This window comes from Scyliorhinus torazame, chromosome 15, assembly GCF_047496885.1.
Source record: "Scyliorhinus torazame isolate Kashiwa2021f chromosome 15, sScyTor2.1, whole genome shotgun sequence".
NCBI lineage: Eukaryota > Metazoa > Chordata > Chondrichthyes > Carcharhiniformes > Scyliorhinidae > Scyliorhinus > Scyliorhinus torazame.
In genome coordinates this window covers 85675659-85702212 of record NC_092721.1, presented here as the reverse complement: position 1 = coordinate 85702212, position 26554 = coordinate 85675659, and the positions used below count along the sequence as shown (strand labels likewise).

The 26554-nt window shown below is 52.4% G+C and overlaps 1 long non-coding RNA gene across 1 annotated transcript in view; it reads right to left on the bottom strand.

The window, feature by feature from the left end:
• Window positions 1–2023: 2023 nt before the first annotated feature.
• Window positions 2024–26554, bottom strand: part of LOC140391412 (uncharacterized) — a 40032-nt gene continuing 15501 nt past the window's right edge. Inside the window, exon 3 of the long non-coding RNA XR_011935053.1 lies at window positions 2024–2139. This is a non-coding gene — a long non-coding RNA (uncharacterized lncRNA). The remainder of the gene's footprint in view (window positions 2140–26554) is intronic.

Below are 26554 nucleotides of genomic sequence, written 5' to 3'. Positions count from 1 at the left end.
GCTTGAACATACAGCCTCTAACTCAGAGAAAAATCTACAAACATGAGGATCAGTGTATCTTTTCAGTTTGCATTTGCTTCTCAGCGCTCCTATCCGCCTCGACTGACAACTTCCCAGAGGTCAGAAAGTCTCCATTTGGAAATCTAGGAGAGATCTCTCGGGCTTGATTCTCCATTTTGGTCCACTGGAAGGGCGATTCGCGATCAGGCGGAGAATTCAGCATCGGGCAAATAACGGGATTGGTTAGATGTTTATAAACATCGTGGTTAGTCCCACAGTTTAGTACTTCAAAGCCCATAGCTTTGGTTGACAGCTCCTACACCACATTAAAGACAGTTAAGTGTTTTCTGTGGAGAGAAAGAGGATATGACAGCACTTAAAGTACTTAACTGGTTAGTTTAACACCTGGGTACTTCAAAGTCACTCAAGTGTGAAGGGAGATTAATGAAATAATGCAGACAGCTGGGTGTGTGTGGAAGCTGTCAATCACAGCCTACTGACTGAGCAATTTCACAAAGCTATAAACCAGAGGCTTGCATATCAAAGATCTGAGGGCAATTGACAAGTGCTGCTTCCTCTGCCGGTGCCAGCAGGTGTATTGCACAGAAAACATTTAAAACCGTGATTCTTTTCACCATCTTGGTCTGGTCTGCTCTCCAGCTTCTAGACAGGGGTCTATCTTATGGGGGCTTCCAGAGAGGGGTATCTTGTATCGGTGGCTTCCAGGCAGGGGTCTCTCCTTTGGGGGGCTTCCAGGCATGGGTATCTCCAATGGGAGGCTTCCTGGCAGGGGTCTCTCTTGTGGGGTCTCTGGTGGGGGTTTTTCTAATTGGGGGGGTCTCTGGTGGGGGCTTCTCTAATTTGGGGTCCCTGGTGGGGGTCTCTCTCATGAGGGTCTCTGGTGAGGGAGGTTCGGTAGGGGGGAGGTGGGGGATTGGTCAGCGTCGTACAGTGGGGGTGGGGGATCCAGAAAGTCTTGGGGTGGGAGATGACTTGTGTTACTGGGGGGGCGGGAGGGGGGGGGGGGGGAAGAGTGTGGAGTGGCAGCCGCCGGGCCTTGCTAGGGAATCCCTTGCAATCCTTGCAATGCATGGCTAAGGATTGTGACTCACTTCCATATTTACAATCTCCGCATGAGTGCAAATCAGGTAGTCTTCCAAACAGAGAATTTCGGCCCACATGTCCTGGAATTCTCTGCTGTGACATACCCATACACTGACATGTGTCCCAGTCATATTCTATTCCTACATATATGCAACGATATCAGGTACCACCTCGTAGCAACCTAAGTTCTTAAAAGCTTGGTACTGATACTGTGATTTCCTGGATGAGGTACTTTTACACTGATCGTCCTGTGCGTCTGGCACCATCTCTGTATCTGAGGAGGATTGGAAGATTATGGCTGGTGGACTAACAAAGGATAATTACACAAAGATGTCAAGTATTAATATGCTGATGTGACAAAATGAATACGGACAATGCTGAGATAGCACCGTCTGCGAGGAGTTAAAATAGGGGCAGGGGCTGTTTAGCACAGGGCTAAATCACTGGCTTTGAAAGCAGACCAAGGCAGGCCAGCAGCACGGTTCAATTCCTGTAACAGCCTCCCCAAACAGGCGCCGGAATGTGGCGACTAGGGGCTTTTCACAGTAACTTCATTGAAGCCTACTTGTGACAATAAGCGATTTTCATTTTCATTCATTTTTCAAATAACGGTTCAATAACATGTTTTTAGTCTAACTGATTCCCAGTGGCCTTAACCAATTGTTCTTAAGACACTATCTGTAATGAGTCAGGATAAAGGTTAACAACGCGTTTTCCTAAATCGACCTAAGGACCAGACACATTTAGTGGGTCTAACACCAAGAAAGGAGTTTGAGGAGGAATCCATAGAAAGATGAAAGGTAGATATAAGTAGATAACATTCAGTTTGCCTGGGCGCACACATGCAAATTGTTTAATGTAAAGTTTGAACCAGATAATGCTCAAATGTAAACAATCTCTATGTCTACATGACCTGTACTTTATAAATGTTACTTGATTTCTTGTGTTGGGCAGTCAGTTCCAGAGGCCCTTCTTTGAAGTTGTGCTCTCCCAACGCGTTGGTCAATAAATGGTCGTTCTATGCCTGAGACTCCTCTGATTATTTCATGTAAAAGAGAAAAACCACAACACATTCTAAAAAGTGGACCCACAAAATGAAGATAACTAAGAATGTCTTCTGGGGAGCTTAGTTTAGATAAGGCAAGAACAAAATGGATAACAGTTTATTAGGAGCAATTTCAATCTATGCAAGTTGAGAACACAGCCCTTGCAGGAAAAGCTGAGTAAAGTCCCAGCAAGCTGTGTCTATTGAAAGGCCTGATTGGAATGTTATAAGTGCCTGCTGTGATAACGATAGATTTTGCCCATAGTCTTTCAAGATCTAAATGATATAGTTTAGGGAGGATGAGCTCTGAAGTTAAGGAAATACAGGGATTTTGAACTGGGTAAGTTTAACAATACTGTGTACATCTATTCATCTAGTTAAGTGTATTTCTGGTTGATGTTTTTGTGTGTTTCATTGTTTAATCAACATTAATTTTATTTAAATTCATCGCAAAAACGTCTGGGACATCCTTCCCTGGTTTTCACAACTTTTCTCATATTATACCAAATTGTAATTGAGTGCCGGAGTTTCCAGCTTCCCTTCTGGAATTTGGAATATCCTGTTGTTTAACATCAACTGCGCTCTTAACATTACACTGCAAGGGAGTTTGATGGAGGAGCAAAGCCCAGTCTGATTCTGGTAACTATACATACAGATTTCCAATAGGACTCACTGTGGTAGTAGAGGTATTACGGTACCTGGTAATGCTGGAACACCATTGGTAGAAATTGTATGCTTCCTATTGGTCAAGCTGTATGGTAGCTCCGCCCTGCTAGGCGGGGTATAAAAGCCCGTGCCGCCCCAGCAGCCTTCATTCTGTATCTGAGCTGCTGGGGGAAACATCTAGCTTATTAAAGCCTTCAGTTGGACTACAATCTCGCTTTAGTGGTCATTGATCGTGCATCACTCACGGTAAATGATTTTGAATGGAAACTTCTGGTGATTATTACAAACCTAATGCAGGGAGACTGAAAACAATTGCAGTGCCAATAGCACAGCGAGTGTTAGGTTTATAGCAATAAATTCAGCATGAAGTGAATCCAGGTTCAGATAAGACTGTTAAAAGATCTGTCTTCTGTCTGTCACAAAAAACAACAATTTCATGATAATGGTTCCCCAGTGTCACATTTAGGGGATAATTCAATGATACGCTGGAATCCCTCAAGGAAGTTCCGATGCAAGGGTTTACCCAGTAATTGCCAGGAAGTGCTAACTTTCTCTGGACAATTAAGCTGGACAGAGAACCATCTGACAGAAGCGATTTAAATCGCTAACTTCGGGTGGTTCTGCCAGTTTTACCCTGATAGTTACTCTGAAGGAGTTAGAGGGAAAAAAAATCACTTCTAACTCCAGAGTAACTATTTAAAAAAACCCAGACCCAGCCTCGCATGGGACACCCCCAACACACACACACGACTCCCCAGGGGACCCATCACACCCTCCCCACCCCCGATCCAAACCCCTGCGACCTCTGCCAACCCCCAGCGTGACTTGACCCCCCCCCCCACTCAGCCCGGGCCCCATACACCAGTCTGACCCCAACCTCCAGGGCCGGCCCGCCCCTCCAGGCCAAGCTCTTCTCTACCCCCCCCCTCCATCCACCAATCTGACCCTCCATTCCTGGTCTGACCCGATCTGACTCCCCCCACCCTCATTCTCAGACAGATCTCGACCTATAAGACTGAACTACCCTCCCGATCTGACACCCTATGGTCCGACACCCTCCCAGTCCAACCCACCTTCTACATCTGCCCTCCCCCCAGGCCTCCCCACCCGGTCTTTCTCCCCCACCACTACTTCCCAGTTTCCCCGCTCCACTCCCCTCCTGGTCTTCACGTGATCACCTAAACCTCTTGCCGTTAAAATTTGCATGCTCCTTATAAATTGTCCCTTTAAAGCTTCCCTTTCCAACATATAAAAAGGGGATGTTTTGTGCTTCTCTGTGCCCCAGTTACTCCAGGCCACTGCTGCTGGGGCACGTTGCAGTGCTCCTGTCTCACCCAGCCTGAGTGAGGAAGCTGTGCGAGACTGTGGTTTCAGAATCCCGGTCAACATACATCTGTCGGGAGTGACGATCCGACATCGATTGTCACTCTGAGGAAGTTACGGGCCATTACTTCATAAGCAGAGGAAGGGGACTTCTCAAGGATAATGTTGGGAGTTAAAAATAAAACAGTTATGGTCATTAAAGTCAAGCTTAAAGATTTAATTCTTAATTTCTAACTTGAAAATAAGTTTCCAGTGATAACTAGTATTGCGATTAAGTCCTTGTGCTGATATAGAAATATGCTTAGCAAAGATAGTAACAGGGAGAATGTGTTTTGATGGCAGTGGTTCAACAAAAACAACTTTGAATAGATTTAATGTCAGGGCATTACAGGGACATCTTTAGCTGAAGATTTCATATTATGTCTATCCAACTCAATGCATTTTGCAAAGTTGCGGCAGGCTTTATCTGCTGATTGTCGTCTTTATAATCTTCAAAAATAGGCGGGAAAATCAGCAGGAGGGGCCATAGCCACACCAGTGTCTGCTGTCAGTAATTGTTCGACCTGCAAGCAATAAAATAGATGCCAGAGACTTGTCAAATGTGTGCCACTCGATGTTGTAACCAAAACCGGGAGTCACTCTGCTCTATCTTTTTCCCATTTCCAACGCGATTAAAATTCAAATTCAAAGTGCCAACAGAGTGCATGCAATCACGTGTGATTCTGCAACAGGGAAAGCTTTTCATTGGTAAAACCTGCCATCAGCTGACAATGCAACAACTAAGGATAGGCTATAAAAGAGCCTCTTGGCTAAACAGAGTGGCTCTGCTTCAAGGCCACACTGTCTCTGTCAAAATACATTGGCATTAACAAAGGTGAGAGCATAAAGGTGGCGGGGGTGTTCTTTCACAATTAAACTTCACATGGAAATGTTTAACATTACGTTGGTTTCACTTTATTCATCTGTTCATCATCACGATTTGTTGAGACTTGCCTAATCAGAGAATTAAATGTACTGGCACACCTCACAGTTGGCACATTGGTTTTTGCAGGGGAGTTAGGGACATCTCCATTAATTTAGAAGAAACAATGTTGTGTTTTTTATGTTCATTCTATTGAGTGTTTATCCCAGTGTCCAGTGTTGTACTCGTCACTCTGTGTGACATGGCTGAACTCGCAGACTCAGCTGGCGCTCCCTTCAATGCATTGTAAAGGACATTGTCTGAGATTACTCCCAGTGAGGATAACTGAAATGTTACAGGTGAATTCAAAACTGTGTAAGATGTCTGCCGGCCAACACCTTCAGATGTCTGAAGGTACATTTGGACAGTACCTACAATGCTCTTTAAACCCCTGATTTTCTTACATTGATTGGCTGTTCCTATCAACTCCATTTCCTCACAACATGCAGGCTGCTCTTCCCACTTCACTCCTCCATAACTCAGGCCCCACCCTCTGTCCTCCCATTTCAATTATCCTCACTGGGAGAGATCTCAGACAATGTGCTCTACAATGCATCGAAGGGAACACCAGCTGAGCCTGCAAGTTCAGCTCCGGCAGGTCCGATACCCCAAACATGGCCCCCAGAGGTCCATGTCCAAGTGCAAGATGACCAACATGGTGCTGAAGAAAGAACCCCAAAATTTCTCCAACTTAGGACCAGAATGTATGTACATGGTTGGCCGGACTCCTCTCGCAGGTGTCCTCCACCCCCTCAAACAGCTGGCTGAACCTTGACCTCGTCAGGTATGCCCTATTCACCACCTTCAGTTGTACTAACCCTAGTCTCATTCACAAGGTTGAGGCGTTCACCATCTGCAACACCTCACATCACAACCCCTCCTCCAGCACTCCCCCAGTTCCTTCTCCCATTTGGCCTTAACCCCCTCCAACGATACCCTCTCTTCCTCCAAAATCCTCCCATAGATCACCAAAATGAGCCCCCCCTCTCCAAACCCATCACTGACAGCACCCCCTCCAACAATGAGGAAGATAGTGTCACCGGAAATGTCGGAAAAACCTTTCTTGCAAAATTCCACATCTGCATATATGTAAAGATCTCAATCCATGGAATGCCAAACTTCTCTGCCAACTCCTCCAAGTTTGCGAACCACACTTCCAGAAATAAGTTCTTCATTTCCACCACTCCTCTCCTGCCAGCCCCGAAGCCTGGCATCCAATCTCTCCGGCTCAAACAAATGCTCCTCTCGAATTGGCATCAACTTCAGCCCCACCCCTAACTTAAAATGCTGCCGGAATTGTCTCCATATCTTCAGTGTGGCCACCACCACCGGACTACTCATAGAATTTACAGTGCAGGAGGCGGCCATTTGGCCCATCGAGCCTGCACCGGCCCTTCAAAAGAGCACCCTACCTAAGTCCACACATCCACCCTATCCCCGAAACCCCCACCACACTTTTTGGACACTAAGGGCAATTTGGAATAGCCAATCCACCTAATCTGCACATCTTTCGTCTGTGGGAGGAAATTGCGGCACTCAGAGGAAACCCACGCAGACACAGGAAAATGTGCAAACTCCGCACAGACAGTGACCCAAGCCGTGAATCGAACCTGGGACCCTGGAGTTGTGAAGAAACTGTGCTAACCACTGTGCTACCGTGTGCTAACCAACCAATAATAATATATCAGATTTGGCAGAGCCAAACCCCTGACTGTCACTGTCTCTGAAGCACCGATTTCCAAATCCTCACTACCTTGTCTGCCCAGGAAAATGACAAAATCAACTGCTCCACCTCCATAAAATGTGCTTTCAGCAAGATGATTGGTAAACACTGGAATAAGAATAAAAACCACGGCAAAACATTAATATTTACTGCCTGTACCCAGCCTACCAATGATTGGGAGAGGCTGCCACATTGCATCAGATCCGCTTGACCCTGCTCACCAGGCTTGTAGAATCCAACTTATGGATCCGGGCCCAGTCTCGAACCACCTAATCCGCCAGATACCTGCCGCAAAAAAACAGCAATCCCCCCCAAGCTCGCACCCTTCCCCAGTGGGTGGCATAACCTGCCTGGATCCTATTGGCTGGGGAGAGTTGGTTACTCCAAGACTTTTGGGGAATGAGTTCTCCCAATGAGGGAGGTGGGGCAATCATTAGCAGTGCAGCAGTATAAATAGAGCTGGCCAGTGTGGTACCGGCTGAGAACCAGTAGTGAACTGCTGGTACTTTGTACATATTGTTGCAAATAAAGTTACTTTCTGTTTGACTCTACAAACTCATGCTGGATTCTTTGTGTCCCCCACAAAAGTGAGGAATCCAAAAAGCACTCTGTATGCCATCTTTAAACAATTCTGAACTATATTCTCGTGTGCAGCTGAATTTATCTTGAAGGTAGGATGTAATTAAAAGAAGTTTTACACTAAGGGATATTCATGGAATGCAGATACACTATAATTATGAATACGCTACAGACTGGCATAATGCTCGACACACCACATCTCAACCCATTGTCAGGAATTGGAAATTCCAAATCTCACCTAATTCACCTCCATGCACACCACTTTCCCCACTCTTGTATGCTCCATAAAATCCACCCCAACCCTGCAAATTGATTTAATTTAGGCTCAATAACTGGCTCAATAATTGTTTTGGTAGAAATTCAGTGCAAAAGTTTTAATACGTTCCTGGCTAGAGAAAATGAAGCATTCAGGATTCATTCTGAAACTATATTATGCATGTTAGATGATCATCATATCTTGTCACTTTTCTAGTTTACCTAAACTTCATTAACTAGATCATGCTCTTGTGTTGCTACCTCTACTTGCTTCTACTCACCAACTCCCTCCCTAACTGCACTGTGGGAGCACCTACATTGCAGGGACTGAAGTGGTTCAAGAACGCAACTCACCACCACCTTCTCTAGGGAAATTAGGAATGGGTAATGAATGTTGGCCTAGCCAGTGGAGCCCACATCCCGTGAATGAATTTTAAAAAGCTTGTGTCACCATTCAATGAGATCACGCCTGATCTGCATCTCAACTCCATTTTTCCACTTTTGATCTGTAACACTTATTGCTTCTACTTGCAGCTACACTTGCCAGAAGATCTGCTGCCACATGGTAAGTCACACCCATCCGTCTTGCACCATCCTCACACATCCAGTGTATCCAACTGCAACCACTCTGTGACATCCGTGATCCAACTACGCCCAGGTTGACTCCGCTTTCTGCTTCCTCCACTTTGCCCTCCAGCAGAGATTTCTGTTGCCCTTCAGCTCTGATCAAGTTTCTGAATGACTAACCTTTTTCTGGATGTCCGTTTTTCGAGTTCTTTTTCCTCTTGCAATTTCAAGCACCTCATCATTTGTTTTTGGCATAAGAGGTTTTAATCATATGTCTCAGCATCCATATTTCAAAGGCCTCTATTTTCTTCCACAGAACTTAACTTATTGTCCAGGTTTCTGAGGCATACAGGAAAGTCGATAGAATATAGCATCTTGTGAGATTTTCCTTGTTACAAGCTGAGTTTTCTTGCTGTTTACACATCCTTCACCTTCATGAAATTATTTCTGGCTAGCTCCTCTTCTGATTTCGGCATCGCTTCCACCATCTGGTGTTATCATTTGTCCTACCCCTTGCCTAATAAAGGTATTATTGCCTTAATAACCTTGTCAGGATCTAAGGCCACACACAAAGTTAGTTCCTTGCCTTGGACACAGTTCAACCGTCAGCAGATAAAAATATTTTTGTTTAAATTGGTTTTCTTTTTTCAGAAGGCGGACTAGATGCAATATTTTATCAGCAAGAATTTGATTTGATGTTCACCATCATTTATTTATTTGAAAAATAAATTTAGAGTACCCAATTTATTTTTTTCCAATTAAGGGGAAATTTAGCATGGCCAATCCACCTAGCTTGCACATTTTTGGGTTGTGGGGGCGAAACCCACGCAGACACGGGGAGAATGTGCAAATTCCACGCGGATAGTGACCCAGAGCCGGGATCGAACCTGGGACCTCGGCGCTGTGAGGCCACAGTGCTAACCCACTGCGCCACCGTGCTGCCCTTTCACCATCAGTAATGACAAAATGCTGTTTAGTTGCATCAATAAGTTAACCAGTTTGCCCAAAAGGAAACAATTGTTTTGATGGAACACTTCATTAAACTTAACCTTTAAGTGAAAAGGATTTTCCGACCAGTGACAGTTGTGAAGGTCACTGAGCATTTTCATGAATCTTTTTACATATTTTTATCTAAAAGAACACGCTGAACTTGGCTGAAGTTCTGCATGGGGACCATGAATTTTCATTTAATATGCAAAGCAAACTGTAAAGCATCATTGTGCATCGCTTACTTCTTTGAACTGGATTATTTTTGATCAAAGTAATGCTTGCATTGTATGTCAGACTCAACTGCTGCAAATTAAATCAATTATTTCCCAACAACTTTAATTTTTCTCAATATTGTGGGTGAAATATTTCATGAATAAAAATGAGTTATTACAAAAGGTAGAGTTTGATGAATGCTTATCTCAGTAATAGGAATGATTCAACAGAGATACACGAAGGCCAGCTGTCAGCATCAATATTGCTTTGGGGGTTCTACTAACTTCACCTAACTACATGCAAAACTGCACGTAGTAATCTTGCTGTGCAGTGAGCAGGGTGTGTTTCGGTAGTCAACTACTTAACAAGTACACAAGAACTAGGAGCAAGAGTAGGCCACACAGCCCTTTGAGCGCACTCCTCTATTCAATATCATAGCTGATCTTGGGCTTTCAGTTCCACTTTCCCGCCCACTCCCCATTTCCCTTGATTCACTGAAAGACCGAAATATCTCTCTATCCCAGCCTGAAATGTATTCAACACTGGAACGTGCACAACCCACTGGGAAAACTGACTAAGTTTGATTGGATAAATCGGCTAAAGGATCTGTGATAAATGAACAGTGCAAAACATTGAAAGAAACAATTTAAAATGTTCAACAAACATACATTGCATTGAAACCGAAAAGCAGCGAGAAAGACCCATTCATGTCACACTCAGCAAGTTAAGGATAGTATGAGATTAAAAGAAGAGGCTTCTAATTGCAAAGACAGCACAGTGGTTAGCATTGTTTCTTCACAGCGCCAGAGCCCTGGGTTCGATTCCCGCTTGGGTCACTGTCTGTGCGGAGTGTGCACGTTCTCCCCGGGCACTCCGGTTTCCTCCGGGTGCTCCGGTTTCCTCTCACAAGTCCTGAAAGTTGTGCTGTTTTCTCACACGAGAATTCTGAATTTTCCCTCCGTGTACCCGAACAGGCACCGGAATGTGGTGGCTAGGGGATTTTCACAGTAACTTCATTACAGTGTTAATGTAAGCCTACTTGTGACAATAATGAAGATTATTATTGAGAATAATAGTAAAACTGAGATATGGGAATGTTTTAGGATCCAGCAAAAGACCACCAAATATTTCAGTTTCTTCCTGACTTTCACTTTGGACTGGAGGAGGAATTTGAACAATAGGTTACACCTGCTCTCCCTTTGACAGATTTCCTCTTTCAAGCAAATACAATGTCCTCTTTGTTCAAAGGCCTCTTTCTGTTCTCTTATGTCAATGTCGGACATATTCTTACTGATCCCTACTGTAAATAACTCAGTTCAGTTTAACCGCATCTTCTTCAGAAAGTCCCTTCCTATCAGAGAGCATGTGTTCTCTCCTCTTACAACCAATGGTAAGTAATAGGGTGCCTCATGATATTCTGCCCTAACATTACCTTGACCTAACACTACAATACTGTTACTGGAGGTACTGCAGCTTCTCCCCGGTCTTTACCACCACTACTTGAGCTCTCCAGGGACTGTTGCTCGCTTCAATGACCCCTTCCCCCAGCAGCCTTTGGACCTCTGACCTGATGAAGGTCCAGTCCTGGGCACTGTACCGCCTGCTCCTGGTGGCGACGGGTTTGCAATCCAGGGTGAGGTTCGCAAACAGGGAAGGCGGGTCTACCTTAAGGGTCACGAGGCCGCAGACAGTAAGGGGAGGTATAGGGCCACCAAATTTAAAGGTCAAGCTTTGCAAATGGCATTGGAAGTCCACTCCCAGGAGGGTAGCCGCTCAGAGGTGCGGCAGGACATACAGGCGAAAATTGTTGAATTTCCTGCCTTGGGCAGTGAGGTTCGCTAGGCAGAACCCCTTTATCTCCACCGAGTGTGACCCGGAGGCCAGGGAGATCCTTTGATTTACGGGATGGGTTACAAGTGAACAGCGCCTTACCGTGTCGGGGTGAACAAAGCTTTCCATGCTCCCAGAGTCAATCAGGCAAGACGTCATTGATGAAGACCGTCGTTGTAGCTGTTGCGAGTGTCCGGGGTCGACATTGGTCCAGTGTCACCGAGGCCAGATGAAGCAGTTGCGAGTTCTAATCGGGCAGCGTGTAGTCGGCCGTGCTGGGGGCCTGGGGCCCATCCAAGATGGCGTCACCCATGGGTCGTACATAGTGTCCGGGGATGAACAAGATGGCAGCGGGGATGGACAAAATGGCGGCGGCGATGGACAAGATGGTGGTGCCCACCCGTCTAGCGTGGTGTCCGGGGGGCAAGATGGCCGCACCCGTGGGTCGCACGTGGCGCTAGGATAGGGGGGGTGGCGGTGAGCGCTGGGCGGTCGGGGCCTGAAGGGGCGGTTGCCACGGCGGTCTGGAGTTGCTGGAGACCGCGGCCACGGCGCGGGCTTGGCAGACCCCCACAAAGTGGCCCTTCTTGCCGCACCCTTTGCAAGTGGCGGTGCGGGCCGGGCAGCGCGGGCGGGGTTGATTCGCCTGCCCGCAGAAGAAACAGCTGGGCCCGGTGGCGTTAGCGGGCCGTCTCGTAGCGCAGGCCTGCGGGGTCAGGGGGAAGGTCTGTGGGGCTCCCGCTGCGGGGTGCCATGCAGCCCAGGGGGCTGCCGAGCGGTCGGGCACATAGGACTGCGCGTTTTTGTAGGCAACGTCCATGGACCCTGCCAGGGCCCGTGCCTCTCTAAGTCCCAGGGTGTCCCTTTCTAGGAGTCTTCGGCGGATATCTGAGGAGCTCATACCTGCTACAATGCCGTGGCATATACACCACACCCCCAGACCCATCTCGGATAAAAACAAAAGAGGCCATGAGTCACGACAGGGCCAACTGAAAAATTATGCAGGAGTGTCTGGGCGGCCCGAACTGCGGGAGAGACAATGGTATGGAGGTGGGTTTTGCTCTGGCCAGACGAAGTCGCACTTTACTAATGGGAACACGATTAAAGTTGTCCCTAACGCCCACTTTGAGCCAGTTGCAAGAGATCAGTGGTCTCCGGAGACATTACTGAACCTTTGTAGAGAAACTGAGCAAATCAGTTTCACCCTGCCAGCAATTAGCAGGCCTTTGTCCTGGAACTCACCTGTGGGAGGGGTCAGTCAGCTCCATTCAGGTTTTTGCCCTTAAAAATACGGGGCTCAGGGTAGAGTAGAGACTACTATGGGACTTCCATCAGACTACAAGTCCTCAGACGACTACAGCGATCAGATGTGAAGAGCAGGAGGAGATTTGAGAACGTCACAGGGATAGACGAACATTACGAGGAGAACTGTGCGGAAGAACATTATGGGGCGGAAGATCACGAACACCAGACTACACGGACTATAAAAGATTCCTGCGGAGGAGCCAGACCAGCAGGCCCATCAGCCAAACGGACCAGTCAGTTTTGAGGAAAAGCCAAAGAAACATTCGTGCCTGTTCAACTATTTTCCTGGGAACTGTGAGTATATTCCCTCAGCCCACAAAAACTCCCAATTCGGCCAGATTGTTGAGGTTGGGGGGGGGGGGGGCGGTGCAGGAGTGGATAGATATACATATTTGTGTGTGCTAATGTAAACTTGTGTAAGGATAAGAATTTTCGATATGTCGTTTGGTTTCTTGCTTCCCATAGTATTTTTATAACCAGTCTTTGTGTGTTATAGTCTGAGTTGTGGATGGAGGGCCTAATCTTCTTGAATAAATTATGTATTTGTAAATTTACCATTGTTGTAGTCTCACCTTTCCTTCACTTTCCGCACTGGTTGAGTCACAATAATTGCTAGAATATAATTCCGAAGTCGAGAACCCAAAAGGAATCCGAGCGCTTCAAATACGCTCATTCAAGAGAGGTTACTGGTTAGGAATAAACTGTGGTCCCTCTTTCTCTCTCTCTTGTGAAGTTGCACTAGTGGGGCACTTCCGGGTGACATTTCACCGTCAACAGGAGAGAGATTCACACAGGCATAGGTGACAGTCAAGGGGTGGGATTCCCCGACACCACGCCGGGTCGGAGAATCGCCGGCGGGCCGCGCAAATCGCGCCACGGTGCCCCGACGCCGGCACGCGATTCTCCGTTACATTGGCACCGGAATGGTTGGCGTGTCGCCGGGCACGGACCGCTCTACACGGCTGGCCCACCGATTCTCCGGCCCGGATGGGCCGATCGGCCGTATGAAAAGAGCTGAGTCCCGCCGTCGCCGTTCGAACCTGCTCTGGGCCGGCGGGACCTCGGCGTGTAAGGGTCGAGTGGTGGCCTTTGGGGGGGAGGGGGGGAAAGGGGGGGGTCCGACCCTGGGGGGGGCCTCCAATGTGTCCTTGCCCGCGATCGGGGCACACCGGTCGGCTGGCCGGCCTCTCTAGCTGGCGGCCTCCTTTCCTACGTGCCGGCCCCTGTAGTCCTGCGCCATGTTGCATCGGGGCCCGCGCGTTGAAGGAGGCCACTGAACATGCGCGCGTTGGCGCCGGCGCACCTGCGCATGTCTTACGCATGCGCAGATCCCGCGGCGCACGGTTCGCGCCGGGATCTGCAGATGGAGCGGCGCCAACTGCTCCAGAGCCGTGCTGGCCCCCTGGAGGGGCCAGAATTAGTCATGGGGGTGGCCCGTTTTACCACGGCGTGGATACTCTGCCGCGGGATTGGAGAATCCCGCCCAGGGTAACTGGTGTCGCATCAGAATAATCCCATTGGTTAGGTATAAACAGTGAGACTTGTTCCCTCTCTTGCGAAGCTGTCTCAGTGCGACACTTCTGGGTTGTGGTTTCAACCCTGCAGGAGAGAGACACGCGCAGTTATCTGTGACACCCAATACCAGCCTGCTGTGGAGTAAAGGAAACCTTTAACAATAAAACTGCAACGTGACTTGCTAATTTTTCAATTTAATGCCGTGGCCAATGAAGGCAAGTATGCCTTCCTGACTACCTTCTCCACCTGCGTTGCCACTTTCAGTGGTCTGTGTACCTGTCATGTGTTCTGCCATTTACTGTATATTTCCCATCTGCATTACTTCACATTAACCTCGGATTAACTCCATCTGCCATCTCACCGTCCAAGTCTCCAACCGATCTATATCCTGCTGTATCCTTTGACTCTCATCGCTATCCGCAATTCCACCAATCTTTGTGTCGTCCGGAAACTTCCTAATCAGCCCAGTTACAATTTCCTCCAAATCATTTACACATATTACAAACAGCAAAGGTCCCAGCTCTGATCCCTGAGGAATACCACTAGTCACAGCCCTCCATTCAGAAACACACCATCCACTGCTAACCTCTAACTTCTATGACCGAGCCAGTTCTGTATCCAACTTGCCAGCTCACTTCTGATCTCATGCGACTTCACGGGCGAAATTCTCCGTTATCGGCGCAAAGTCCGCCGATCGGCGCAAAAAACGGCGCAAATCTGACTTGCGTCACGTCGGAAAAATGGTTCAAAAGTCTCTGGCCCGAAATGGGCGAGCAGCGACGTGACGGGATCCGCGCTTGCGCACGTGGTTCACGCTTGCAGCGTCATACACGCCGCACGGCGTGACGGCTCATAAGGCCGCGCTGCTCCCCCCCACCCGACCGGAACACCCGACTGGATGGCTGGCCGCCGCTCAGCACCGAGGTTCCAGTCACGGGATGTGGAGGCGCTCCTGGACGCAGTGGAGCAGAGAAGGGACGCCCTGTATCCCGGGCACGGCCGCAGAGTTGCCCCACGCCACAGCCGGCGCCTGTGGAGGGAAGTGGCAGAGGCCGTCACCGCTGCGGCCCTGACACCACGGACAGGCACCCAGTGCCACAAGAAGGTGAACGACCTCGTCAGAGCAGCCAGGGTGAGCCTCTCCCCCTGCCCGATATCCATATTCCCCATATCCCCCCTCCCCCATATCCCCCCTCCCCCATATCCCCCCTCCCCCATATCCCCCTCCCCCATATCCCCCTCCCCCATATCCCCCTCCCCCATATCCCCCCTCCCCCATATCCCCCCTCCCCCGTATCCCCCCTCCCCCGTATCCCCCCTCCCCCATATCCCCCCCTCCCCCATATCCCCCTCCCCCATATCCCCCTCCCCCATATCCCCCCTCCCCCGTATCCCCCCTCCCCCATATCCCCCCCCTCCCCCATATCCCCAAGTGAATCCAGCCCTAACCTTAACCTCTGCAATGCATGCGCAACCGATGGCGTGCATTCATACACCTGCCTAACACTGTTGCCTTTTACCCCTGCCACCACCCACACCCACCCCCCCCGCCACAGGAGAAGCGCGCACACAACAATAGGGAGCATGTGAGGACTGGAGGAGCCCCGCTGATGAGAGGCCACTGACCGAACACGAGGAAAGAGCCCTGGAACTGGCTGGCGGACCTGAGGACCGGGAGGTTGCTGATGCAGAGGTCGGAGGCGTACTAGCAAGTGAGCCACCAACAGCCTGTCCCCATATCCCCCCTCCCCTATCTCCCCCTCCCCCATATCACCTGATCACTGCCTGCGTGTCTGATGATGCATGCTTCATTGTGTATCGCAGGAGCAAACGTCCAGGCACCCATCCCCGCAGATGCAGACCGCCTGCAGGACGCCCCTCGGAGGCCACGGGAGACGGAGAGACGCGGACCCTCCGGCATGCGACGCCCGCAGGATGCCCCTCGCACACCATGGGAGACGGAGAGACCCGCACCCTCCAGCATGCGACGCCCGCAGGATGCCCCTCGCACACCACGGGAGACGGAGAGACCCGGACCCTCCGGCATGCGACGCCCGCAGGATGCCCCTCGCACACCACGGGAGACGGAGAGACCCGGACCCTCCGGCATGCGACGCCCGCAGGATGCCCCTCACACACCACGGGAGACGGAGAGACCCGGAGCAACAGGGAGACGACAGCCCCGTCACGTGCGGGAGCGACGGCGCAGGCGTGTGCCACCCAGCGACGAGGGGGGCAGCCACAGGCCCCCGTCACATCCGAGCCAGGACACCACTACCCAGGACAGCACTACCCAGGACACCCCTACCCAGGACAGCACTACCCAGGAAGACGAAATACCGGACAGTGACTCAGAGTGGATGGGTGGAGACGAACCCCCACCCCAAAGTGCCATGGACTCAGAGTGGGACGAAGAGCACGACACAACGCCACTGCTGTCACCAACACCCTCCACCATCGCAGAAACACTCACCTCGGTTGGGCACTTTAGTGATGAGGCGTCTGGTACACTCACTGGTGCGCACAACACAGCCGTCCTGGTACAGCAGGTGGAGGTAGGAGCAGCAGAGGGGCCGGGCGGTCTGAGGGCAGCCCAGCCCAAGCGAACATCTGCCGCCCAGATGGATCCTGGGTTCCTGGAGTTTGCACACCCACACATAGATCCGATGCAACCACCGACCCGGAGACGAGCGAAGAGGGTGACGGCGGGCTTGCGGCGGCTGCAGTCGCAGGTGGAGGAGTCCACCCGCGTCCAGGAGCTGGAAGTGGTGCCGGTCATGCGTGCCACCCAGGCCGACACCGCACGGGTGGCGTCCGCGGTGGAGGCAATGGGTGCGACGGTGTCAGACATGGGGAACGGTTTGCGAGGCCTGGGGCTTTCCGTGCAGGCGGCGTCTGTGGCCCAGGACATGGCTGCCCTCTCACAGGAGGCCATGAGCCAGTGCCAGCGCCAGATGGCAGAGGCGCTCAACACCATGGCCCAGTCTCAGCAGGTCATATCCCAGTCTCTGCAGGCCATGGCCCAGTCTCTGCAGGCCATCGCTGAGGGCATCGGCGCCAGTGGCCATGTGCGAGCCGGCGTCGCACTGTCACAGACAGGGTTTGCAACCCCCTGGGCTCCATGGCTGCAAACCTGCAGACCCCTGTCGATACCAGCACGGGCCTCCAGGACTGGCAGCGCCAGATGCCGGGGGGCGTCGGATGGCCAGTCCGTTCGCATCCCCCACCCATGTAGAGGCCTGGGGGCCATCGGGCACCCCGAGGGAGGAGGAGGAGGAGGTGGTGTGGTCCGTCCCGGGTCCCCCTGTAGGGGAGGTCCGGGAACACCGCGACACCTCAGACTCCCCCCCCCCCTTCCTTCCCAGGTGCATCGGGTGGGCAACGGGCAGGACAGGCTGGCAGCTCGCCATCCCAGTCGCCCGGGCCGCAGCCTGGCCCATCTAGGCCAGGACGCCCCAGGAAACGGCCGCCAAAGGGATCCAGTGTCAGAGGGCAGGAATCACAGGAGTCCACCTCCAGTTCTGCTGTACCGTCTGGGGAACCACGTAGACGTAGTCAAAGGGCCCGTAAGGCCAAACAATTAGACACTGAGTAAGTTGGCACGGGTGCAGGGCACAGATGAGTTTTAGGGGCTAGCCCACGTGCATGAACACGTTTGGTTATTAAAATCAATTTTACACCTGCAGAAGCTGCCTTTGTGCTCTGTCCAAAGTGTGCGGGGGTGTCATGTACGTTGAGCGCAAGTGTGTGTGTGAGGGGTGGTCTTACCTCAGCCCCAGGTGTGTCTGCCCCCTTCCCCCTGGGCCGCCATCAACATCCCCCCGGGCAGAGGACGGGACCGTGCGCTGCAGTGTCACAGCCGCATGCAGGGATGGTCCGGGTGGATGGTGGTACTGTGGCCATGGGTCAGACATAGTCCAACGATGTGGAGCCAGGAGCTCGCCGCAGGGCGGGTTGTCATCATCCTCCATGGCCTGCAATAGACACGCGTCCACCCGCAACTGTGTGAGCCCGGCCCGTTGTGCCGCAGGTGGATCGCAATGGGGGGGGGGGGGGGTGCATGCGGGTGGGATGGGTGGGGTTGGGAGGGAGGTGAGGGTGCTGGGTGGGTGGATGGGTGGGGGGTGTGGGTGGTCGGCTGTTGCCATGGTGTGCGGTCTGTGGCCATACTACCCGATTCCCACGCCCATCTAGTCAGTGAAGCGGGCGGCTATCAGTCTGTCCCGTGCCCGCTGGGCCAGCCGGTAACGGTGGACAGCCACCCGCCTGTGTCTACCCCGTCTGCCCTGATCATTGCCCCCATCCCCCTCATCTGGGGAGGACTGTGCCACTTCCTGCTGCTCCTCCACTCCGCCCTCCTCTGCCTGCGGCACATCGCCCCTCTGTTGGGCTATGTTGTGCAGGACGCAGCACACCACAATGATGCGGCCGACCCTATCTGACCGATACTGGAGGGCGCCCCCAGAGAGGTCCAGGCACCTGAAACGCATCTTCAGCACGCCAAAGCACCTCTCTATCACTCCCCTTGTCGCTACATGGGCATCATTGTAGCGGTTCTCCGCCTCAGTGCGTGGCCTCCGTACAGGCGTCATCAGCCACGATCGCAATGGGTAGCCCCTGTCGCCCAGCAACTAGCCCCTCAGCCGGGGATGGCGTCCCTCGTACATGCCGGGGATGGATGACCGCGACAACACGTATGAGTCTTGTACACTGCCTGGGTAACGGGCGCAGACTTGCAGGATCATCATGCGGTGGTCGCTGACCACCTGTATGTTCATCGAATAGGTCTCCTTCCTATTGGTGAACACGGCCCTGTTATCTGCAGGTGGCCGCACGGCGACGTATCAGGGCCACTGTAACCTTGACGGACATGGGGAGAGGGTGTCCCCCGCCAGTGCCACGCGGTGACAGGTGTGCCAGCAGGTGGCAGGTGTGTGCCACGGTTTCCCGCCTCATCCGGAGTCTCCTCCTGCATTCCCGGTCCGTGAGGTCCTGGTATGACTGCCGGGGCCGGTACACACGGGGCGCCCTCGGGTGCCTCCGTTGCCGTGGGGCCGCGACGTCCTCCTCCCCCTCCTCGTCTTGTCGGTCAGGTGTCCCTCCAGCCTGGGCGGCTGCCGCCTGCCCCTCTGCGGCAGCCTGCGCCGCCTCTCTGGCACGCTCCTCCTCCTCATCCAGGGCAACATGGACATTAGCCCTGCCGCCACGGCGGCCAACATCGCTGGATGATGGGAAAACATGACGGCCTGGTTGGGGGGGGGGGTGAACGACGACATGTCATCATTGCCCATATCCCCTCCTTCCACCCAGCCAGGTGGCATGGACCGCATGGGTCCAACTGTTGGATGCTGGCACCTGGCCAGGTGCACCAACTCACTTGCCCCCACATCCTCCTCCCCGGCACGGACCCCCCCCCCATCCCCCTCCCCGGCACAGACCCCCCATCCCACTCCCCAGCACGGACCCCCCATCCCCCTCCTCGGCACGGACCCCCCCATCCTCCTCCCCGGCACGGACCCCAACCTCCTCCCCGGCACAGACCCCCCCCATCCCCCTCCCCGGCACGGCCCCCCCCCCCCCATCCTCCTCCCCGGCACGGACCCCAACCTCCTCCCCGGCATGGTCCCCCCCCCCATTCCCCTCCCCGGCACAGACCCCAACCTCCTCCCCGCACGGACCCCCCCCCCATCCCCCTCTCCGGCACGGACCCCCCATCCTCCTCCCCGGCACGGACCCCAACCTCCTCCCCGGCACGGACCCCCCCCCCATCCCCCTCCCCGGCACGGCCCCCCCCCATCCTCTTCCCCGGCACGCACCACCCATCCCCCTCCCCGGCAAGGACCCCCCATCCTCCTCCCCGGCAACGACCCCAACCTCCTCCCCGGCACGGACCCCCCCCCCCCCACCCCCCTCCCCGGCACGGACCCCCCCCATCCCCCTCCCCGGCACGGACCACCCCCCCCATCCCCCTCCCCGGCACGGACCACCCCCCCCATCTTCCTCCCCGGCAACGACCCCCCATCCTCCTCCCCGGCACGGACCCCCCTTCCGGCAATCCCCCGGAGCCCAGCCCACTCTTACCACCCCCCCCCCCCCCCCCCCGCCGCACACACACACACAACCCGAGACACACCTCTCCCCACACATTCAGACTGCGGCCACGCCATCGCCTGCCCAGCGGCCAACCCCCCAGGCCGTCACTCACCTCCACGCTGGTCGGCGTGAACCTGTGCTCCAACCTCCTCCCCGGCACGGACCCCAACCTCCTCCCCGGCACGGTCCCCCCCTCCATCCCCCTCCCTGGCACGGACCCCCCATCCCCCTCCCCGGCACGGACCCCCCATCCCCCTCCCCGGCATGGACCCCACATCCTCCTCCCCGGCAACGACCCCAACCTCCTCCCCGGCACGGACACCCCCCCCCCTCCCATCCACCTCCCCGGCACGGACCCCCATCCCCCTCCCCGGCACGGACACCCCCCCCCATCCTCCTCCCCGGCATGGACCCCCCTCCCGGCACTCCCCCAGAGCCCAGCCCACTCTAACCAGCCCCCCCCGCCGCACACACACACACACAACCCGAGACACACCTCTCCTCACACATTCAGACTGCGGCCACGCCATCGCCTGCCCAGCGGCCAACCCCCCAGGCCGTCACTCACCTCCACGCTGGTCGGCGTGAACCTGTGCTCCAACCTCCTCCCCGGCACGGACCCCAACCTCCTCCCCGGCACGGTCCCCCCCCCCATCCCCCTCCCCGGCACAAACCCCCCATCCCCCTCCCCGGCACGGACCCCCCCAACCTCCTCCCCGGCACGGACCCCCCCATCCCCCTCCCCGGCACGGACCCCCCCATCCTCCTCCCCGGCACGGACCCCAACCTCCTCCCCGGCACGGACCCCCCCATCCCCCTCCCCGGCACAGACCCCCCATCCTCCTCCCCGGCACGGACACCAACCTCCTCCCCGGCACGGACGCCCCCCCCATCCCCCTCCCCGGCACGGACCCCCCCCCCATCCTCCTCCCCGGCACGGACCCCCCCCATCCCCCTCCCCGGCATGGCCCCCCCCCATCCTCCTCCCCGGCACGGACCCCCCATCCCCCTCCTCGGCACGGACCCCCCCATCCTCCTCCCCGGCAACGACCCCAACCTCCTCCCCGGCACGGACCCCCCCCCATCCCCCTCCCCGGCACGGACCCCCCATCCCCCTCCCCGGCACGGACCCCCCATCCCCCTCCCCGGCACGGACCCCCCTATCCTCCTCCCCATCACGGACTCCCCCCCCATCCCCCTCCCTGACACGGACCCCAACCTCCTCCCCGGCACGGACCCCCCATCCTCCTCCCCGGCACGGACCCCCCTCCCGGCACTCCCTCGGAGCCCAGCCCACTCTAACCCCCCCCCCGCCCCCCCCGCAGCACACACACACACACAACCCGAGACACACCTCTCCCCCACACATTCAGACTGCGGCCACGCCATCGCCTGCCCAGCGGCCAACCCCCCAGGCCGTCACTCACCTCCACGCTGTGCTCCAGGTTCACGCCGATGAAAAGGAGGTTTGATTTACGTCGACGTGAACGGTCATCACGTCGACGGGACTTTGGCCCATCCGGAAGGGAGAATATCGGCAGGCCCAAAATTGGCTGCCTTGCGCAGACCCGTGCCATTCTCCGACGTCAGCGGCGCCATTAACTCCCTGCCGACTTTTCTCCCTTCGGAGACTTCGGCAACCGGCGGGGGCGGGATTCACGGCGGCCAACGGCCATTCTCCGACCCGCTGGGGGGTCGGAGAATGACGCCCCACCTTCTGTACTAGTCTGCCATGAGGGACCTTGTCAAAGGCCTTACAAAGGTGTTGTCCATGTAGACAATACCCACTGCTCTACCCTCATCAGTTATCTTCGTCACTTCCTTGAAAACTTGATCAAGTTAGTGAGAGATGACCTCCCCTTCACAAAACCACGTTTCCTCTCGCTAATATGTCCATTTATTTCCAAGTGGGAGTAAATCCTGTCTCGAAGAATCCTCCAATAATTTCCCTATCACTGACGTAAGGCTCACTGGCCTGCAAGTAGCTGCAGTTAAGTAATAAACACAAATACAAACTCCATTAGATTTTTCGGAAGATATTTAAAATGTCCCTCTTCTCACCAAACTTCCACACTTGGTTTGAAGTCACACTAAATCACATGTTGTGCCATAAGTGCTGCTAAAACACCTAAAGGGGTTGGCCTCCTATTAAAGTGTGAGATCAGCACATTTTGGGATTGGTGTGAGCCACTCTCTGCTGCTTCTATCACACCAGACACTCCAGGAAGCCCACCTCACTCTAATGCTGCATGGGGTTGTTTCAATGCCGAACCTATGTTAATTGATTTAAGCAACCTTCATATTGAAATTGCTTTTCTCAGGGTGCCATAAGCAATAGAACCATTTGTTTTGTGGCAACTGACATGTGAATTAGTATGTCAAGCCTTTAAGGGTACATTTCCTGGCTCGTGAAAGGTCAGCCACAATAGCATTAGTCTGTTAAAAATTGCTCACAATCTTAAAAGATCCACTGCGGTATGTTAATGTGCCATAATTAGAGACAAAAGTCAATAGTAATATTAACATAATAAGTATGTTACTGGACTAGTAATCCAGAGGCCTTCACTTATGATCTAGCAACAAATTATACTGTGTTAGCTCGGGGCTTTAAACAATGTTAATTAACTAAAAATCTAGAATTAAAAAATTAGTCGGCGAGATTCTCCGTTCTTGAGACTAAATGTTGACGCCAGGGCAGGATTTGTGGAGTTCCATGACAGCAAAACTGGCGGCGCATCTGGACCGATTCGGCGACCGTTAAGGGGCTAGGCACCGGCAACGCGTGGAACACAATCGATTCCAATGAGAAATGGTGCAGGATTCACCAGTTTCGCGATTGACACTCAGGAGGCTGACAGGCTGCAGCCGCATATACACACTGCACTTCCCACACACTCATCCCAGCCAGCAAGATGGCAACAAGGAGAGCGGCCCCAAGATTCACCGATGCTGAAATTCAGACGCTCCTGGACGCCATGGAGGAGAAGTGGGCCACCCTGTACCCCGGCTCGGGAAGGAGGCTGCCTGTCGCCACCGTTCGCCATGCCTGGGCGCAGGTGGTCGAGGCCATCAGCTCCACGAGCAATGCCACCTGGACCAGCCTGCAGTGCCATAAAAAACTGCATGAGCTCCTCAGGGTGGCCAGGGGTGAGTAGGCAGCACTGTGCCCCTAACACCCCTGCCCCACCCAGAGGGTGGACGAACCCCCACCCTGCACCACATGCCAGCACTGGTCACCATGGCCCTGACCAATGAAGCCACCAGATACCCATCCCCTTGGCTGCATGTGTCGGGCTGTCTAACGCTGTGCATTTTCTGTTCCCCACCACCACAGGAGAAGGCTGCCCATAACCATAGGGAGCGGGAGAAGACTGGAGGGGGATCGCTGGACATGCGGCCCCTCACCATGGCAGATTTAAGGATCTGGACGTGGTCGGCAGGCCAGAGGAAAGGGCAGTCGCCGAAGTTGAACTCGGCCTTGGGCGAGGAAGTGAAACCTCCGGTGAGTTGCAGTTTCCTGTGACACGTGTCAACTCCCCCCAAAAACCACCCTCACCCCCACACCACTCTCTATCTACAAGTCCCATTGCTTCGGAAAGGCAGCCAGCGTAATTAAGGTCCCTAAGCACCCCGGACATACTCTCTTCCACCTTCTTCCATCAGGAAAAAGATACAAATGTTTGCGGTCACGTACCAATCGACTCAAGAATAGCTTCTTCCCTGCTGCCATCAAACTTTTGAATGGACCTACCCCGTATTAAGTTGATCTTTTCTCTACACCTGAGCTGTGATTGTGACATTACATTCTGCAGTCTCTCCTTCCTTCCCTATGAACGGTATACGGTGTCTGCATAGAATGCAAGAAACAATACTTTTCCCTGTATACTAATACATGTGACAATAATAAATCAAATCATACCGTCACCCCAGACCACCCTCTCCCCCATACCACAATCATATCCACACCATGCTTACACCACCCTCTACTGCATATTACCCATACACCAAGCCCACACCACCCTCACCACCACACCACCCTCACCCCCACACCACCCATACACCAACCCAACACCACCCTCGCCACCACACCACCCTCACCCCCACACCACCCTCAGTCCCACACCACCCTAACACCCACCCCACACACACACCACCCCCTCAGCACCGCTTCACACACACCCCACTGTTGTGTTTGGTCTTTTGTACCGTACGAAGGAATCCACCAAATACCTCGACTTGTCCGACCTGGAATCTTTTATTGAGTCTCGTGTGGTGTTACGGGAGAGGTGTTTTCAGAACCCCAAAATGTATCATGGAGTTCAACCAACCTCCTCCTTTCATGCTGTTGTTGCTTTTCCGAGCACACGGCTTGTTCCCTAGGTGTGGGATTACAATTATGGACACGTGGGTTTTTAAACACAAAACAATGTTTATTCCATGAACTCAACTTAACCCTTTTAAATAAACATTGGATCTCTTAACACCCCCTTACTTCAAAGATAACCCCGAAAATATTACAACACCAAATAATCCTTCAGTTATTCCTTTCAACATCCAAGAGAGACTTAACACCTTAAAACAGGAACACATCAGGTTAAAGGCTTTACTATTATGAGTTTAAATCACCCAAATGATCCAGAGATCGTCTTTCATGGCAGGGATCACAGCAGATCCAGCTTACTGCAAACACAGACACGCCCAAGCTCTTCTTAAACTGCAACTAAAAAAACTGCAAAATGGCTGATCTAAAGCCCAGCTCCACACACACTCTGACATCACTGCATTTCTTAAAGGTACATTGCTTATACATCCATTTCTTAAAGGCACTCTCACATGACACCTCCCCCCCAAGAAAAAAAAAACTATCAACTTCAAGATGGTTTCATTTTTCACTTTTGCACCATCCACTAAGAAATGTACACAGTAAATATACCTTTTTTGTTTTAAAAAAAACCCACGCAAACAGGTATAATAGTCCATTTTTCTTTGTTCTTCTTCCTCCAACCGAAATACTTCTCGATTGACAGTCTCTTTGAACAAAGTCTCTGCACGATCCATCCATTCCTCTACTCCTCGGCATTTCTCGTCAGAATCAGATAACTTAGTTCAATCTGACCACAGAGCCCCTTGCAATTCTCCAATACAGGAACATTAGTTACCACAGCTTTCAGGCAGTCAAATGCCTGTTGAAAGTCCGCTGTCCATTGAAATTTTTGATGTTTCTTTCGCAAGTCCATCAGTGGAGTAATCACACCACAAAACATTTGCACAACTGTTCGATCAAATCCACTCATGCTAAGAAATCTCATTATTTCCCTTCATCTTGAGGGTATCGGAAACTCCGCAAGGAAAGTGATTCGGGCTTCTCCAAATTCACTTTCGCCTAGGTTCATCACCAAACCCGCCTCCTGAAGTCGATCGAAGAACTCCATTAAATGTTTTAACTGTTCTTTCCATGTCTGGAAGTTGGAAAGAAAAGCAGATTGTCCTACTTTCCCAATGCAATCTTTCAAACATGGGATAGGTTAAGAGTCCGTTCTTGTAACTGCATTCACCTTTCAATAGTCCACACACAACCGTTGGGTACCGTCTGGTTTAGGTACCATCACTATGGGTGAGCTCCATTGGCTGCAACCCACTTCAATTATGCCATTTTTAAGCATACTCTCAACCTCATTGTTAACCTGTGCCAATTTTAAAGGGTTAAGTCTATATGGATGTTGTTTGATAGGAACAGCATTTCCCACATCTACATCAGATATAGCCATTTTAGTACTTCCCAATTTATCTCTACAAACTTGCCCATGTGATATCAATAACTCTTTCAGGTCAGTTAGTTTTTCCTCTGGAAGGTAACTTGACAATTCATCCCAATTTTTAAGAACATCCTCATTTTCCAATTTAATTTGAGGTATGTCAATTTCACAGTCATCTGGATTTGGTTCGTCACTTTGAGTTAGAATCATTAAAACCTCCTTTTTCTCTTCTTCCCTTTCAAAGTACCTTTTAAGCATATTCACATGACACACTCGGTGAGTCTTCCTTCTATCTGGTGTTTTTACCACATAATTCACCTCACTTAATTTCCTTTCAATCTGATACGGTCGACAAAACCTAGCTTTTAAAGGCTCCCTACCGCGATAACAACACTAAAACTTTATCCCCACTGGCAAAACTACGAACTTTGGATTTCTTGACCGCTACCCGTTTCATCGCATTTTGTGCAAATTTCAAATGTTGTCTCGCCAATTCACCTGCTCTATTTAATCGTTCCCTAAAATTTGACACGTAATCCAATAGTATAATTTCCGATTTCTCACCCACCAATTTTTCATTAATCAATTTAAGTGGTCCTCTTACCTCATGACCAGAAATTAGTTCAAAA